This window comes from Scatophagus argus, chromosome 13 (assembly GCF_020382885.2).
Source record: "Scatophagus argus isolate fScaArg1 chromosome 13, fScaArg1.pri, whole genome shotgun sequence".
Classification (NCBI taxonomy): Eukaryota; Metazoa; Chordata; class Actinopteri; family Scatophagidae; genus Scatophagus; species Scatophagus argus.
The window spans coordinates 15272953-15293213 of NC_058505.1; positions in this window are offsets into that span (position 1 = coordinate 15272953).

The following is a 20261-nucleotide window of genomic DNA, read 5'->3' on the forward strand; positions in this document are numbered from 1 at the left end:
CGTGTTTAAATTTAATTCAAATGATCAAGTCTGTAACTCTGAGCCGATCAGCTTGGTAATACATTTGGTGTAGTGTTGGATAATTTACACATCTGTCACATGGAAAACATTACATCATGGAAACAGTAGTATACATGCAATAGTCTTGACTTCAGCTTTGTGACAAGTCATTTTTGGAAAAATACAAAAATGCGTTTCATTTAATACCTTAAATGATGATTTGAAAAAATCCAAAATTTGCCACAATGTGGAAATCTGACGAAATACAGCTGACATTAATGACGTATGTTGTTCACGTCTGGAAGTGAAATGTCACAGCAGACATTCTGACTCTTCGCAGTGGGAAAAACACATGTAAAACATTAACAGTAACTCCTTTCCATTCAAATGTCCAAGTGAGCTGCGTCAGTGTGACAGTGAGCCCGCATGCTCGCACCAGGACCTTGAAGCAGCTAAATGGAATTCAGCTATCGTTCATTCTTCTATCTATGCAATGCATTGTGAGATATTTTACATCCACTATGGATCACATTGTGACTACAATGCATTGTTCTCTCTCGAGGCTCCTTGTCCTGAGCAGAGTTTCTTCTCATATGATTACTGAACACACTCAAGCCACACTTGACCTTAATATTGACTTGTTTGGGAACGTATGAGTTAAGAAGAAATCTGATATCTTAATGAAAATACACCCCAGTGATTTGCTTTTTGTCTTTTTTGTCTGTGTGCCTTGGTGCCTCTCTGTGCAGTAGTATGTGTGATGTTAGAGTGTTTATCTTTTCAAAGCAGCGTCTCCATGGAGCTGAGTTGTCTCGGTCAAACCTCTGGGTCACAGGGTCGTGAACCCTGGGTAAACTTCAAGCTGCTGCCTCCCAGCAGGAGAGAGAGGGGCCCGGGTCAGTCTGTTCAGCAGATCAGCGGCAGATCAACTACACCGCTGCACCGAACATAAAGTCACAGAGCTCTCTAACTGCACAGCTAAAGTCACAAAAAATCAAAATATCAGTTTTGTCGCAGCGTGTGTTCAAGCTCTCATTCATAAATAGGTCATTTCATTATTTTAGTTGGCTGTACACTTGCTGGATTCCTGAAAATTCCCCGTCCTATGAAAGCCACAAAAGAGGTGACCCTTGTTAATATAATATATATTGTTTATTATCCATTATTTCCCTCTAACTCTCACCAGAGAGAGTTTAAAAGCTCTTTATCCGTCCTTCAGTTCTGTCTTGTGTTTCTCGTGTCTTATTGTTTTCTCTACTATTACAGCGGACTATCAGACTTTTAATTGGCCCATGGCAACAATTTGACAGTCGATAGAGCAACGACCCTCATTAAACACCTATTTTACTTCCATTTGGCATCGAGAGAGAGAGAAAAAACAATCAGCAGAGTCTGACTGTTGATTGAGAACAATGATGATTTAGTTAAACTGAGAATCCGATGCCTCCCTCAGCCCTGCGATCAGCAAAGAAAAACACCTTATCCAGTCAATCCTACAGAGAAAGAAAAAAAAAGAAAAGAAAAGCTGGCTCTTTTTCTTTATCCCCAAAGCAGGATAACAGCCCGCGTTAGGGGAATATCCACGCCTGCCAATTGCAGTAATGGCCCCTAATTCCAAATTAATTCAGTCTAAATGAACTGTCAGAGGGAGATTGATTTGTTGGAGCTGCTGTCTTGATGAGTGCTGTCGTGGGAGGGGGTGATTAGGCGCTGAGGCCTGCGTTGCTCTCCCACAGCCTGAGGCTATCAGGCTTGATTTTTTTATTTTTTTTTTTTTTTTTTTTAGCAGACCTGGACCTGAACAGTGGCAGCACCAGCTGTTTCTGGGATGACAGGTAAGGGGACATGTGGCCGCTTGGGGATGAAGTCCACTGAGTAGCTGGAAGCAGGGACCAAGCGATCTGGGGCAAATTTTCTCTTTGAATTGATGGGACAATCTGACACATGAAGGCAAGGTTGATGAGAAATAGTGTGTGTGTGTGTGTGTGTGTGTGTGTGTGTGTGTGTGTGTGTGTGTGTGTGTGTGTGTGTGTGTGTGTTGTATAAAGAGAGAACTTTGCACATAAAGCACCAAAATGCCTAAAAAGACCACCTCATTTTCAATTACTTTCACAGTCTTGTGTGTTTCTTTGTGTTTCATCTATAAATTGAATTCCGGCCTCCTCCACACCAAAAAGTTCTTTCTCCATATAGTTTCAGGCTTTTTCTATGAAGACAACCTTATTAATAGGCTCTCTTCAAAGTTAATTAGCTGTGGAAACGAGGCCAGGGGCACTGGCGTTTCTACCCCAGAGGACTTTGCTATCCCTGCTGATTCCTGGGCTAGGCTAATTATTTCCCAATAACCTTACTTACTGGCCATGCTCCCTCCTCTGGGCCTGAGCCTAACAAGCGTCACCCAGCGAGTCGATAGGCTGTTCTGCTTGGAAGTTTTTAGCCACCTGCCTCCCTGCATGCCCGCTACCCGAGACATGATTTCCTCCTCTTCCTCCCTCTGAGCCGAGGCGAGTTCAGAAGCTCTCAGAACCCCAAACATGTGGAGGCGAGAGGGTGGTGGCTTTCTAAAGGCACTGCTGTTTGATGTCGAAAATTAAATTCCTTCAAATTCGCCATTAACGCTATTACTTGAAGTATTGGACACAGTCCTAAGTATCCCAATGGCATTATGTCTGCTGTCATTAATTTTGCCCTGTCCTGTAGCTCTCCCAGCAAATATCAATATCAAAATAAACCTAAATAGTTAACCTTATTACTCTGGCTGTTTATTCTGACTGTTTATTTACTTTTTTTTATTTATATATTTCCTCTCCCACACCCAAAGCAGAATAGTCTGCTCTCATGTGCGGCACATATGAATAAATATGGGCCACATACATATTCCAAGGGCTGAAAAGCTGTTTATCATGCAAAGAGGGAACATCAGAGGCTAAGAGGGGAGATGGCTAAAATAGGCTGAGCTATTAGAATACATATTAGAATATTGGAAATTAAATGTGAACTTATTATCCTTTGACACACTTGAAGATGAAAGGAGAAAGAAACTAACTCTTTACAGACCAACATTTAAGATAACGGTCAGGCTAACCGAATAAAATAGCATTTTCCAGGTGAAAGTCATGATAATTATTGAAATAAAGCATCCCACCAGTTAGAGCAGACATCAATAAAGACAGTATTTATTCAAAAGTATTTTTGACCCTTTATGCTGTATTTGTTGTATTAATTACTGCATGTATTTGTGTCTACGGGTGTGTTTTTCTCATTCGGCCATACTGCATTAATCCCCCTTTAAAGCTGTCCCATTACAATCCTCGCTAAGCACACGGCCCAAGGTCAGAAGCTACACTGATCATAAACTAACGGTACACACACTAATGGTGAGAGGAACATGTTTTTCTTCTTCACTGATACTGATCATAACAGATTAAATGTGAAGTTTCTTCATAATAACTGAAGGATGCATGACATATGTCTTTGGTAAGTTGGTTGTTTTTTTGCAGATTTGTCATGCATCCAGCTTTAAGAGCTGTTAATTTCCAACAACACTATCTAAGAGATGTTTTTCGGATAAGAAAAATATCTGACTTAGACATGAGATGTTGCTTTGTTGTTTATCAGGTCACAGAACAAAATGAGTTGGAGGTCAGACAACTTGTGAAGATTTAAGTGGAACAAATACCAGTTATTGAGTGGAAATCTGCTATTAGTATCAGCACGCATGATCTAATGACGATCTAAAAGGATCATGACTGTGGCGTTCAGTGTCCTCCTCCAGTGCCCTCTTTGAAAAAAGCGTGTCTTTTCCAGATTATCAAAATATACTAAAATATCATCTTGGAATCGGCAAGTTGTCTGAAGACTCAGCTTACAGTGGTGGAATGTAGGTACATTTACTCAGGTACTTTACTTAATTACAAATTTAAGGTATTTGTACTTTACTTTAAGTCTTTTATTTTGATGTTGCTTCAAAACTCTCCTTCATATCAGGTTATCTGAAAAGTTTAGTCACAACTGACTTTACAAATTACGATTTTTTGCACTGAACATAAGAAGAGCTTGTATGTCATTATGATACATGTTATGTAAATGTGATGTTTCAAGCTAAACTTTTTTTCCCAAGTTTAGTTGATTAAGTGATTACCCCATTAACATAAAAATAATTTGCAACTATTTCCAGATTCTCAAGGGTTTTTGTCTCATTGCTCTGAGTTTCACTTTTAGAACAGAGATACTGATTTGATAATTAAATCTGATCACGTATGTTTTGCAAGCTTCCAACACTTTCTGCAGATGTTTCAGAGCCTTTGAGGGACATAAAGAGATTAAAATCTCTTAACCCCTGGGAGTGTTAGAGGATGACAGTTTACACCATCAACAAGAAATGTGAGCCGAAAACAAGTAATCTTACTGAACTTGTGATAAAATATACCAACAAAACAATGATTCGATCAGAACTGTACTGTACTGTGATAAATTCTGATTCAAGCACCATTCGTGCATTGAATGCATGAATATAGTTGGTCCTGTTGGTCAGGAGGCAAAACGCTGATTTAAAAGCAGATTCAACATAATGTAAGCCAGTTGTGTATTCAGAGAAAGACAGGTGATATTTATTAACAAGTCACTGAAAGAAACAAATTAAAAACTTATTTTTTACAAACTGAAATAAAGTTTGACAAAACATCTCATAGTAAAATAAATACAACACATGAATTCTCTTCTGTTCTTTTCATCATCTATAAACTATTTCCACCAAAAGTTTCCTTTTGTCCTTCCCACAATGCACCTGGGGCCATAATAGAAGCCGGGCATCTCATTTCCCTGATGGACCTGTGCTCTGCCTGACACCACTGTCCGCACACTCGTTAACAACTTTACTCCTCCCTTTGCCCCCAGCGATGCGCTGGATGGATGGACGGCCCCGACGTCTCCTTGTCTAACTCTCACTCCGTTTCTCTCCACATCATTCCTCTCCCTCCTCCGTTCAGCCTCTTCCTCCACCTCCTGTGCCATAACTCTCACCTTCTTCACAGTTCTGACCCATCGCTCCACCCCGCTGTTCTTCTGTTCCCTTGTTTTTTTCCTCATTTGTTCAAGAAATCAGAGCTATTCTGCTTTAAGCCTGTTTCTTTGATCAATGCACAGTGGGGCTTTCGGACTGCATACATCCTACATTGTGGCAGCTTAGCCTATCAATACTATTTAAATTCTCCTTATGGCCCCAAACAAGCCACTGCATTATTTAGAAGGAGTGCGGTCAATTGCACATTATCTACACAACATTAACAGGTAAATGGTGTTCAGGTGGAATATGTCCAACAGCTGTCATTGAGCGATGTGGCTACTTGCATCTTTGTCACAGTGAACAGTCAATGTGATGGGTTTAGTCTCTGAATTCAATGTATACATCGTCTTATCTGTCTCTAACTTATATGACATTTTCTTAATTCACTGTAAGACAGAGAAATGCTGTTGTCTTTCAGCAGAAAAACTAAGGAAAAGGACTTCAGAGTACAGCTGTTAGAGAGAAAAACATCTTCAACATGCCATTACAAACTGCAGGTACAACACATTCTTTTTTATGGTCTCAGTTTCCTTTGTTGCCCACTACAAATTGGAACAGCCTTGTTCAATCTAAAGCAGCAACACAACCATAAGTGTAATATACTTCTAGACGTGGGAACGAATGGGCTACAATAAAAGCCGGGACTCATTTAGTGTGGAAATGTTTTCCCATCTCCTGAGTTGAAAGGGGAAATATTCATTAAGGAATATATCAAATGAGCCATGACTGTGACAAGGTTGCAGTGGAAATTCAATTTGTATTCATAAACAGCCACAAGCAAGGAGGTGATAATTCAGAGGAGTTGGGTTACTGAAGCTGTTTGCTACTTGTTATTTAAAAGACCCATGTTATGTGTGTGAGCATACAGTACATCTGTGTGAGGTTGTGTCTGCCTGTGTGTGTGTTTCATGCACTCGATCCTCTCATAAAATAATGAAGTCTGCTGGATCTATTAGTGATGATCATTTTCCAAGCATTGTTTAAACTCTAAACTCAATCACGCTAAACAAGCACTAGAGCTAATGTTCTGTCATTAATGTAATGAAACACAAGGTGTTTGTGAATTGTTTTGAAATGATTCTTCATTAATGTTATAAACTGCACAGAGGTGCAGGCTTCATTATTAAAACTATTGTAACACTGGTTTAAATGAAAGTCTTTCATACATGAAGTAAATAGGTTTTCTTCTATTTGTGAAAATTAGTACATAAAAAACACTGATGACAGACAGAAATGAAATGAGCATATTGTGTTTCTGTACTGGAGAAAACACTGAGGATGTTGCTGTGGTTCAGTTTAACTAAAGTGGTGTTTGTTCAGTCCCTGGCTCCTGCTGTTCACATGCTGAAATTTCAACTTCCTGTAACTTACGGGCCTCCCCTATTTGTTAAAAAATTTCCAAGGACCATCTTCCCAAATAAATAAGAAAGAATATAACACGACCAGAAATAGAAATAGGCTGAGACAGGATTTCACCACATTCAACACACTCTGCTAGCTAACACTGGCATTAGCTCGCTGACATGCATGATGATGTGTTATGCTTGGCATGGTGATGTTCAAGCATAAGTGGTCATTCAAATTACAATTTACAATTTTCATTTGACATTTTTTTTATTTTATGTGAATTCTTGAGCACATACTGAATAATAAGAATTACTAGCTTTGGAATTTACCACTGAAGGGCACCTTAAGGCCCACCAGTTCCTTCCTGAACTGTGAAACTGTGTAACTGTGAACTGCAGGCGATGGGAAGAGAAGGGTTGAAAGATGAAAAGATTTTAGCTGTGCAAACAAAGCCAAAACTTATATGTAAAAATGACGTACAAATTGATGCAACAGTGGGTCAGGAGGTGCCACTTTGTATAAAGTCACATAAATTGCTGGAGAACATCCTAGATATACAATGTTTGTTCACAACCAAACTCGTGGCTATTTTGGCAGGGACAATGTTAGCTTCAGGTATATCTTTGCTATTTTTTGTCTCACAAGGAATAATTGTGCCTTATAGGAATATAGGGGGAAAATAAAGAGCAACCATCAAATGAATAACCCTGACCCAATCTTCATCCATCATGACTGCATGACCCAGAGCTTTCCAGTAATCATCACTTCATCCCTCTGCTACATCCCACAAACACGCCTGGCTTCTACATACACTCATGTAGTATTAAGTAGAGGATATTTAAGTTGCCCAAGTCTCACACACTCACACTGTACACTGCACAAGAGAAAACATATTATTCACACCACAGTGCATGAGCATACACATACCTCTGAAGGCACTAATCACACTGCATCCTCTAATCCATACCAGCTCTGCTTTTCCTGTCAGATGGCCATCTAAAGCACTTCAGGTTCATGTTTGTGCTGGATGAGAGCTGAGCATAAATAAACACACATTAATAACTTGTTTTAAAGTTTTTACCTTGTGGCCTTATTTATATATTTTCTTTTACTTTCTTACCTTTCCTTTTCTTTTTTTTTCTTTTTTTGTGCAAGGCAAAACAGAGAGGTGCTTCATTTTATTTTATATCACACTCAATTTCACAATGTGGTTCTCAGCAATTTGGCATCAAAATCGCTTGTTTTTATTTGTGCTGGGCAGAAACTGTGCTCTTTATTGTGAGCGTGTATAGGTGTATGTATGCATGAATGTGGTCTGGTAAATAATAAACATTTGCATTTATTTGATATTCATCTGAAATTAGATCATTGTTAAAGACTGCCTTTGTTTGCTCTGTTGAAATCAATATCTTTCTTTCAGTAGTTATTTAGTAGTATGAAATGCACATCCACCCATAGGAAAACAACAACACTTAAACCACCTTACATATACATACTTACATATGTACATTTTAAACCAAAGGTCAAGGTCTGGTGGTGCACATTTCCTTTGTTACTTTTTCACCACTGTCTTTAAGCTAACGTCTCCGTTCACATAAACAATTAGAGCTTCCTCTCAGAAAGTGTCTGCTAGAAAAAAGAACAACAAACATATTTAGAGATGAGAGAAAGGAGGAGAGATAAGAGATGGAAAGAGGATGAGTTCTCTGCTGTATTGGAAAGGCTGCCAAAATCCATTACCTAAGTGTTCTTTATCTTTTCCATATGCTTTTGTTGTCTAATCTATCTCTGCAAATCCTGGATCCAGAAAACAAACAAATGGATCAGTCCCGCTGCTTCTGAAACCAAACGCACCACCGCGAACACCACCGAGGCACACTGCTGCAGCGCTGCACAGAGGCTGGGGGCAGAAGTGCAGGCAGATATGCATTAAGAGATGGATGTATGGATAAAGACATAAAGAAGTAAGTGAGTGCTGAAGATAATCAGAGACAGCAGCTGGAGGAATTCAGGGACAGGAGACAGAGTTGCTAACTCTACTTTCTGCTCTGTCGGATCCTCTGCTTTGGCCCTCGCATCCTTGATCCTCTTGGCTTTTACTCCCCTCCCGCACCCCCTCCCCTCTTCTCTGCTCTCTTTTTTAAGGAGGATTGGAGTTTATTCCAGACAATCCACCCCAGTTCAGGAAGTGGAACGAGAGGGACTCAGGGAAATGTGGGATCATGGACGGACTTCCGAGGGGGGAAATCGTATCACAATAGTGCTGGGACTCTTATCAGATTTAAGTGAAGGGGTTTGGGGTTTATAAAGCAAAGAGCTCAGGTTCAGTGTTAAACTTTTTGATTGATTATTGAAATGGGTTTGAGCTTTAAAGGAAGAGAGAGTCTTACAGGCCTCTAAAATTCTCAACTGGATGAAAAACGCAGAGGCATATCCTGCATCACCACTGCAGTACCCTGATTAGCTCAACGTGCAAACTGCATTGTGCTACATGCAGACTCGAGAGAAATAACAATAAAGGACGAGTTATTATGCTACCTGCTGTAGTTCCTAGTAGAATATAATATCTCTCCAAGATTCTTATACTATTTTATAGTATAAGTTTAATCCACACACAAATGCAAATGTGAAAAGTTGTGTGCTGTGAAACTCTTGCTACCTGTGTTATCTAGATGTAAAGCTAAGCTAATAGCAGTCCAGCTTTCTCAATAACTAAAACATTGGTTCAGTTTTATGAACTTAATCACGTATTTGCTTTCTTTCTTGCCAAGAGTCAGATGAAAAAGTCTTTGTCACTTTTCAGGAAACACAAAACTACAACCAGTAGCCAGTTAGCTTAATCTGTCAGAAAGGGTCAAATCAGGTCAAAAAATCTAAGAGCAAAGACTGGGGCGTAAATGCACAAATACAGATGAAAAAATACACAAAATTCATTTCAACTTTACAATCAGTGCCTTTACATAGCATTTTTAAATGTTACTTCTGGACTCCAAGTTAGCATTGATTGGATTCATGTTTCTAGCACACTGTGTAAATGTCAGGTGTATGATATTAAAACAGCCTGCAGATGCTATTTTCTCCTGTGTTTAATATTAGTTAACTGCAGACAAATGACTTGCTGGAACACATCCACACAGCCATAACTCCCCCTCACCCCCACCCTTACCCATCCCCGCTGTGGGCTAAACTAGCTAGTGATCAGTCCCAGTCATTAGGCCCAGCAGCAGCAGCACGCTGTGTGAACAAACATCCCTAATCACAGCCTCTTAAAGACTCCTAATGAGTCTCTGCTAATTAGGCCTCTGTCTCTGAGTCAATCTTTTCTCTCTTTGCCCCACTCTGTTAGCCCAGCCTCATTTATCTGCTATAGATTAGTGGTTGGAGGTGTGTGTGTGTGTGTGTGTGTGTGTGTGTGTGTGTGTGTAAGTGAGTTTACACCAAATCAGGCTATTGAAAATCATCAGTAGTTAAAGTGAGGGTTTAGGATGGAAAGTCATTAATGATTAAAGGTGAGGGTTGTTGTTTTGTTTTTTTGTTTGTTTGTTTGTTTGTTTTCGATTAGTCCATCATTCTCCACATGAGATCACATCTGATATCTTCCTCTTAACTTCTCCCAACTTTGCCCAAAAATCCTAAAATGAAACCATAACTCCCCTGTTTCTTGGTTACAGTAATTAAAGTAAACATTGACTGTTTAGAATTTCATTCAGCTTCCAATTATCATTGTAAATGAACTTTTCAAAGGCATAAGTTTTGCTAAAAACTTGTTGAAAAAACTGTCACAAAGCAGCCCAGCAACAATCCAGCACCCGTTAAGCAGCAATGATTAAGAACTGATACATGATACATGTATCAGTCTAATCATATAAATTATATAGATATTTTTCTCCAGTGAGGAGTCAGACAATCGAAGAATTTCATATGCTTGCAAAGGAAACCAGATAGATAATTCAGAAAATTCTGCACTTGATTGGAGAACGCCTCAACTTTTGCACAACATCCCATACAGAAGATAAACTCACTATCGCAGTTCCAGCGTAACTAATCCTGCATGAGAATCCGTGTTATACAGGTAATGACACCACTCAGTGATTCATCTGGCCATTTTCAGTCAGTTTAACTAGGTCATCATCACCTCTGCCTCCGCAGATTGAAGGCTTCGAGCAACTGCAGCTGCTATGAACAGACTCCAAAACCCCAGATCCACATTCAGACTGAACAATACAAATCCTGGCCAGGAGTCACTAGAAGAGAAACCTCATCATCTGCCAACCTATGAACCGTGTGTGTGTGTGTGTGTGTGTGTGACTGAGAGTGAAAAAGTGAGAGAAAAGATCTCAGAGGATAAGTAGTTTGGGTATGAAGATGATTTGCCCAGGGCTGTCACTGACCACACTCTCAACTGTTCCCTGTCTGTCTCTTTTTTTTCTTTTCCTCCCTTCCTTCTGTCTTTGTTTCACATCTGTGTCTTAACTCTACTCAAGCTTATATGAGGTTGATATGTGGCTTTCTCTGTGCAAATGCCTGAACCATGAACTTGGTCAAAGGGTGCAAACACCACATACAGAAGAAAAGAACAATACTTTTTCCAAGCAGTCAGTGTCAGTGTTGTTCAAGTGCAGCTATAACCCCAGGTACACTTTAAATGACATTTTGCTCATCTTATTGTTGAAAAGGAGAACTCTAAAGGAGAACTCCATTCATTTAATGCATGAAGATCCATTTAGATGTGATGAAATGGTCAAATAATTCTAATTCTGAATTTTAAAGAGGAAGGACAAGTTGTTTTTGAGTGCCTTCTTTATCAGAGTGAAAGATAATTGACTCCTCTTAGCACATGATGTGTTTGGCTTCAAACTTGAGGTTTTCCTGATACCTGACACTTGTTTGTCTGAAACCAGTAACCCACAGGTGTCAACAAAATAATCCAAGACGTAAAACTTAAGGATTAGAATATTAAACACTCTTCTGTGGGGTATGATTGGTAATGGCATTTTACTAGGTTTGTTACTGAAGTGTGAACTGCCACACCAAGCAATTTCCTTCTGGCAGGCTTGAAAACGCACACACATTAGCACACACAAACCCTGGCTCTATGCTGCCCTGTGAAGGAAGGCGATAATGACTTGTTGAGCTGCTTTAAGGCCGGGCCTCAGGGCCAGTCACAGCCATATCTCACACAGTATCGATCAGCTCAGAGCTAAGTGTGACCCACAGCCCTTCATCCTTTCCTTCTTCATCTCCCTCTTCCCATGTTCTTGATCCTGTAAAGTTATAACTGTACTCATGTCAGCTGGGTAATTATCATTGATCTGCTGCTGCACAAAGTGACAAATTCCACTGTTGCTCTACCAGCTGATCTGGGATCTGTCATGGCCCTGACACTTCACCACAGTGCAGATGGACACTTGTTGCCCTGAGATTTACCTCAGTGTGATGGACGTATTCTCATAGTACATAGAAAGACCTGCAGTAAAACTAATTTCTACTTAGGCAGGATGGTGACAAAGTACAGTGAGATGATTAACCTCCACCTTCTTTACAACTACACTAGGATGCCATAACTAGATATCCTGATGGGGAAATATGGCTTTGTGGGAGTGGGTGGATGGGTGGGTGGGAAGGTCCTCCTAGTGTACCTGAGAAATTGTTTATGATATCATTTTGGTATCAAGTGCTTCAGTGGCATCATAGAGCATCCTGATGTTTTCATCCCACTTACCTGCTGGTACACACTAGCAGCAAGTTCATCATCATAGAAAAGAGTCTAGATGGTGTCACATCATAACAAATTAGGCGGACAGGGCAACAGGGCAGCAGATTGGTACATTCATCACGGGAGAAATAGATCATGTCACTGTTTGTCTGTTCTGTGGAGGCCTCTCTGCTGCTGCTGTGGGCCTACAGACGAGGCAGCTGAGGTACTACATCAAGCACAACTGTAGGAAATGAAGCCTTCATGACAAGTACTAGGTTTTATCGAGTGGATGATGAGTGTGTTTGAAATATATCTTGAGCTTGGCACACTTTGTACTTTCATACAGAACATCAAAAGGCTGATTTATGGCTGATTACTGAGGTGAGCTGAAGGATCTCTGCGTGTTTAAATAGCCACCTGCAGTACAGAAACCTCAGAAAGGGAGAAGTTTAAGTGTGCATAATGTATAAAAATAGAGTGTATAGAAATGTTTAAATCTGTCTCTTCCGCCTTTTAAAATGTCTTCTTCCAGTTTGTGTATTTAATCCAAACAATACCAGCTATGAGCATTTTCAATAATGAAGGGAGTTTCATTTCATAATGGGGGGAGTGTGATTGTGGGTCCCTCAATGTCCGTGTATCCTTTTGTAAAACACGACTGATAAATTCCCTTTTTGTAACCTCTGCAGGGTTCAGTGGTCACGTTCAATGACTGTGAGAGAGAAAGAGACAGGGAGAGGAAGAGCGACAGGCAATCATTTCTCTGTGCGAGCGGCAGAGAGGGTAGGCGAGCAGATGAAAGCCCATTTTCCTCTGATTAAGTCCTCTGAAAATATTCCATTTGTCAGTGCCACTGCAGCTGAGACAGGCCCTGGCCTGCACAGCCAGCCGACTGTATCTGTTGACTATGTAGCCGCCGCGATTTACATCGCTCACTGACAACATCATCATTTCCTCGTTTAATGTCCTCCTTCACTTCTGTCTATACCTCCTTCCCATCCCTCTATCCCTCCACCTTCGCCGCTGCTTTCCCTCCTTCATCCCCCCCCCCCCATCCCAACCACAGCACCCGCCCGTTGCTCCCTCCCATGCCCCCCTAACAGCCTATTTTTGTTTGATCTGCCCTCATTGCAAGGTTGACTGCTACCAAAGAGGGGAGAGCAAAGCGGGACCTGGCTCTGTCTCCGTCATAGTCATTTTCAATGTCATAAATTTCAATTTCCAATCTTTCTGCCCCCCTTTTTTTTCTGTTCGTCAACCTTCCTCCTCCTTCCCTCCTCCCTCCTCCTCTTTCTCTCATGGCGTACCCATCATGGGAATTTGTCAATTCTGTTTCTCTCTGTCTTTTCCTCTCATTCATTCTGACTCCCTCTCTCCAAACACCTATTGGCTATTATCCTGTCTCATGTCTTCCCCAGACTTCTGCCACACAAAATGCAATTTTCTCCCTGCCGCATCTGTGATGAGATCCAAATGAAAGATCATTAATATTTTGTTCAAAAAGAAATGGAGTTGTGTCTCCTATTTTAAATATTGTCATTTCCCCACCCCGCGCTCGTCTGCCATTGAAATGCTCTTTCTCACCTCCACTACATCAGGGGGATGCAGATGATCACATTTTTTTTCTGCTACTGCAGAAAAGCTGGAGGGGGGGCTCCAGCTCTGATGAATGCATATGTGTGCATGTGTACGTGTTGGTCTGTAAAAGCTGTGGAAAACCCGACAGGCATACAAAAAGATATTTGCTCTTCGTCTCTTCAGAAGGTCTTTAACTCAGAGACACTGACAGGAGCAGATGAAGCGGCTGTGAGTGTTGTGTCAAGGAAGACAGAGTGGCAACATTAACGGAGCGAGTCTCTCTGACAGACTGACCGAAGTAAAAAGAGAATAACTGTTCAGGTCAAGTATTGATGGTATTGGTGAGCAGGATAGGCTTTGTTAGTTACTTGAGGTGGATGAAATAGAATAATGATACATACTTTGTTATTGTATTTTCCTTTATGTGATGATCCAAGAAAGATGCTATTTAGTAAACAGACAGAGTTGGCAGAAGAAATTAAAAAGATTCAATATCTCGACAATGTGTATACACACTGAGAAAATGAGTGACATCGTTAACATTGTGTTGCTGTTCTGTCCTGTATAAAACGTCTTTCACTCTATGTTCTGGTTGAGGAGCTTTCACAGTATATATTTGACAGCAGTAATTTGTTTTTATTTTGAACACAAATATCAACTCTTTCATCAAGTACTCCCATGTGGGATTGGCTATTTCAGTGGTATGACATAATTCTTTTATTTAATAATAATAATAATAATAATAATAACTTTATTTATATAGCACTTTTCAAAACTCACAGTTACAAAGTGCTTCACAATAAAAAAACTGCAAAACAAAAAGGACAAACAATGATTCATTAGATAAAATACAGTAAAGTTCAATCAAATAAAATAAAACAGGACTGACATAAAATGAAATAACACACTGAGTTTAATAGGATGAATGACTAAGAAAAACCAAGCGATAAAAGTAAGTTCTAAGAGGAGATTTAAAAGAGGACACCGAGCTTGCCCGCCTGAGATCCTCTGGCAAGGAGTTCCAGAGTTTGGGGCCGTGGACAGCGATGGTGCGGTCACCCTAAGTGGCTAGCTGGGATTTGGGGACTGACAGAAGGTCCTTCCCAGAGGATCTCAGGCTGTGTTCAGGCTCATATGGAATTAAAAAGTCTGGTATGTAAGAGGAAGCCAGACCATTTACAGCTTTAAAAACCAACAGTAAAACCTTAAAATCAATTTTAAAACTCACAGGAAGCCAGTGAAGCTAGAACTGGTGTTATGTGGTCACTTCTCTTAGTGTGAGTTAAAAGCCTGGCGGCGGCGTTCTGGATCACCTATAGGCTGTGGATGTTATGTTTACTGATAACTGAGTAAAATTCGTTACGGTAGTGAAGTCTGGAAGAGATGAGGGCATGTATGACAGTTTCAAACAGAGGTGATCATTCTTTGTTTTAGCCACAAATCATCATGAGCAACATACAACATCCTCTAACCTTGGAACTACTTGTATAACACACTGTAGTGTTATAAATAAACAGATACAAGGACAAGATACATGCCTATTAATGGCTTTCATAACAACTTTAACTTCTTCTGAAGCATTCATAGTTGATGTGTTACTACTCCTCGAATGCAGGACTACTGTACATGTGTGTAAAGTGTGAGTAATTGCTCTTTAACAGGCATAACCAGTTGTATTTTTAACCACTATGTCTCCAACATTGATTACAGATGAACTTGCTTACATTAAATCTCATGAGGCAGTGTGAGCATCCTCCAGTTTACCTTGGCTTACTTACACTGGCTACCTGTTGCTTTTAGAGGTGATTTTAAAATTCTATTGATTACTTTTAAAGCCTACAGTGACCTCACCCCACATTATTTAACAGAACCTCGCCCTATATGTCCCTACCCACCCACTGAGATCCTCAGATGCATCACTCCTAGGTGATGCATCTAGGTGATGCATCTGGGTGAGGAATGGCCTGAAGACTCTCAGTCTTGTCTTTTAAATCACTTTTGTAAACTCTCTTTTCAGTGATTTTCTGTTTTATGACATTGTAGTTTTTACTCTCTTCAGGTTTTAATATGTCTGGTTGTATGGCTTTTGGTAACTATGTGTTGTAAGTTTTGAAAATGCTCATAAGAAGGCCATGTTCAAGACAAGGCCTTTAGGTCAGATGATAAAGTAGGACACCTGAAGGCTGCTATCTAGCAGATAATATCCTTCAATGGTGCACATTCCCAGAAATATTTTCAAATAGATCAACACAAATCAGTTTACACCCAGTAAGACTGCAGCTACTGGGGCCCCGGAGTTCGAATTTACTCTGCCAAATAGATGTTGCTTCAGTATGAATGGAAGACTGCTGCTTCAAAATTAACCCTGAGCCTAATGAGGCTTTAATAGACAAGCAAGGGCAAATTAATGAGCAAAGAATACAACTAATTTAACAGAGAGAATGCTGGTTTTGATGGGGAAGGTGCACCGCAGGAAGAAGAAACAGTAAAGTTGTGAAAAGTAAACTAGCATTTAATCAGCATTCATCAGCCCACAGGGCCTTTCCTCCAAGTCTCGTCCTCTCTCCATCTTTCTACCACTTAATGTTCCCTCTCTCATCGTGGCATCATGGGTAGCCCGCTCACTGCTCACCCAAGCGTTGCCCATTTGCCTGCTGTCTCGCCGGCTCGCTCTCTAACCAAACTTTACCTCCTACCTGACACCCTCCCCCTGCCTCCCTCCCTCCCTATGCTCATTAGCATCACATTAGCATTTCATTTGCATGGCTCCAATCTGATTCAATGCAATCTGCTCTGTTTCTCACTTCCTTTTGTTTAGTTTTTTTTTTAATCACTTCTCAGCCCTCACAAGAATTCGTTCCCCACCTGTGTTGTGGATTGCGTTCCTGATGTTGTCTGTGTTTATGTTTTTGAAATTTCAGATTGGCGATGGCACATTTCTGCTGCCATTCCATAAATGCACAAAGCTTAAAGAACCAGACCACTGTTTTTGTTGTTTTTCACAATAACCACACAGAGAGTCAAATTATTTTTTGAACCTGTTTGAATATTTCTATCAATTACACATGTGATGTATGGCAATGAAAATACTTTTTTGAAAGTCAAGAAAATCCCACTTTATGTGTGAATCTGCTCATTGAGTCTCGTCTCGTCTCGTCACCAGCATGGCCACTACCTTGGCCCAAAAAAAAAGAAAAGAAGTTTTAGAATATGTCAAAGTCACTACATGTTGGCCATGTTGACAGCTGAGCAAAAGGAGAGTCATTTGGCTCTGCGAGTTTGCTAGCCTTTACAAGGTTTTGGTTGTGTGTTAAACAAGACCGTGTCACTTAGGCAAATGTTGTTGCATATTGTCTTATGCTCAAACAATTTTATGACAAACTGCAACTTTCTTGAATTCCAAAACAATTTTTTAAACTAACAAACATTATTTGCGTAACTCATTTTACAAATTAAATGGGATAAATAAATAATTTATCTCTTGCCATTAACAAAGTAAATGTTTTTTTGAAATAAGGTCCCATGGTGGTCCAGCAGAAGGGGAGGGGCTTTACCTCTCTATATTTTACAGTTGAAGAACATGCTGAAATTAGTTTTGAATTCTGACACCAGACCCATTTGCTGTTTTATCATGACTGTCTTTTATCGTCAGCATTTGTTAACCAAATAGCAATGAAAACCTCGTGGTGTAATATCACTAGAAGGACAAACCTGCTGTACTGTATCATGACAATGTCAGTAACCTCACTTTTCATGCCAGTGAAGCTTGAATGGAGTTGAAATTTATTTCAGTCTCTTGGCTGGAAAGACACAGTAATTAGCCAGGTGAGCAGAGCAGGGTGGGGTCACTCTCAGGCAATTAAGAAAGTGACAGCCCATCCAGCACCGTGACAGGCTGAGGCCTCACACACACACATTCACAGAAATACAAATGTATGCACAGAACCAACATCCTTGTAATAACCAGCTTCTTCTAAAAGTCGTCTGTGAGCAGCCTAATTACCATAAAAGCACTGGATCTTTGTCACCTGCTCTCATCTCACTTAAAAGTGGAAACAAGAAACTCACCACTGAGTCACAAGCAAGAGTCTATTTTCTACTTTTACTGATGATTTTAAACTATTGCTTGTAATGTGTGCAAACGTTTTTAACACATCTAAGTCAGGAATGAAAATTGTGGATGCTGGCCCACTGGAATGACTCATTGTGTTACTAGTGAGACCTGCGTGCTTTAAGCCTTTAGCTGTGGTCCTACTACATAATGATGTGACTGTAGCACTTTACCTGTCAGCTGCTCTTTACAGCCATGTTTAAATCTAAAGGTTATGACAAACAGTGTACATGCTGCACGTCCTTACATACAGAATACCCACACTAAACATTAACAGGTATTGTAGAAATCTCTAGATATTAATGCAGGAAAACATTTCCTTCTTTTACTATTTAAGAATTATGTAATTGCCTTGTTATGAAAATTCAACATTATCTTACATGTTTTGTTACAATTCCATTGTTAAAAACTGGATTTTTTGACATTTCTGATCAGATCTCAGCATTTCATACCTTTGTTCTTGTTCTGAAGAAATTATGCCCATGTACAATACGCTTACTACAAAACACAGAGACTTTACATTTCCATCCCATGTGATTATATGCGGGACCCTTCCTACCCAAGAAACCTTTGAAACTCTGAAACATGTAGTCCTTATATGCGTGTGTGTGTGTGTGGATGGGAGGAAAATGTTGAGAGAAGTGTTGAGACACAGTGTGAAGAGCTCCTCTCAGCTGTCACTGCTGAGCACCTTAATAAACAGCTGGACGGAGATACGATATTTGTTTTCTGTTATCAAATCAAATCACTTCCATGTGCTCCTGCAAGCTCTGACACACACACACACATATCATCATCACAACACACCGTTTTGGACGTGATGCAACCCAGTGCTCATCTATTCATTGTTAATGTGTGTGTGTGACATTAACCCAGGAGAAGGGAGTGTTTTCCCTTTGTCTCCCATCTCTATGTTGCCACCCAAGCACTAAACTCTCAGTGTGTGAGTGTGTGTGTGAGTGTGAGGTGGTAGGATACGGCGTCAGGCAGTTATAAATGGCCATCATTTCCCAAACCACTCCGTTCTCCATTGTGGAGCGCATGTCGCCGCAGGGCGGGAGGGAGGTGATGTGTGTGTGTGTGTGTGTGTGTGAGTGAGTGTGTGTAGGAGGATGTAAGGGTGTGTGAGGGGGTAATAGAGGAAGTGAAGGGGCTGATAGTCCCAGAGGAAAACTGTGATGGCAGAGAGTAGCGAAGACATACAACGAGGTAGTCAGTAAAGCTGTGCTGAAATCAGTGTGTGTGGAGGAAGAAACAATCGTCCAAATATGAAGATATGAAAGACAAAATATTGTACCAAAGTTATACCATAATTTCAGGGCTGTATCCAGGACTTTAGAAGCACTTAGGTAACTGCAGCCCAGAAGTAACTGACTAGCCACAAAAAAACTGCATGATATTAGAAGAAAGAAAAACACAACACACTGGCACTGAGACCTGATATTTTTGACATAAGAGCAAGCAGAGGGTCCACACTGAGTTCGGACATGTCTCCAACAACTGCAGGACAAGAGGACCCAACAGTTAAGAAGTCTGACGTCGGATAAATGGCATTTGAAGAGTAAGCTTGGGTGAATTTTATGAATGAAAGCAAGTTAGGATGACATGATTTCATGTGAGCTGTAGTTTCTTGTTTCTTCTGTTTTTCAAATTATCTGAGCTGCTTCAAAATGTCCATGTACCCTGGTACCTGCAAAAAGCACCCTATGAGTTTGGAGTCCCTGCATTATGTTCATAACTATTAACAGGTATGGTTAGACCTTCCTTAACATTTGGAAGACAGCTCTGAGCACTTCATGTTTGACGTATCTGAGAATAATTTCACACAGAAATCTAGTTGCTGTGCCGCAGTGTGGAGCCTTACATTTTCTCAACTTTGTGTCAAGGGTTCATTTAAAGTGTTACTTTCATAATACTACAGATGCCATTTCTGGTGCCAGCTAAACCCCAGGATATAATTTGCCTTTTGTTTTATTCTTATGTCCCTCTTTTCCATCTCCCACGGGACTCTCTTCATTCTTATAACTTAAGAATGTTTTGTTAATGTTATTATGTTTTCATTTGGCAGTCATAAAGTTTAGGATTTTAAACTGTTAATGACATTTGGCTGTGCTTCCCCACTACGAGATTATCTTATCCTCTTTCCTCTTAGGGTGTTAAAGCAGTTTGGTTAGGCTGGGAGTCCAACCATTGAGATTAAATTGGCCTATCAGAAACAACACCGTGTCCAGGTTCATCCAGTGATTTGGATTGCTGTCAGTGGAAATAACATAGTAAATTTTAAGAGTTATTGTTCTCTTATTTAAAATAAAGCAGTTCTGTGAAGTCTTTTGATTTCTCTCTCCACAGTGCTGCTCTTTGCTTTCGTTTGTAAAGCAGGGCTCCTGTTCACTCTGCATCTCTCTCTCATTTTCATGTTGTCACTCTGAAGCAGTGTCACTCAGGCAGCTTCAGATGTGACA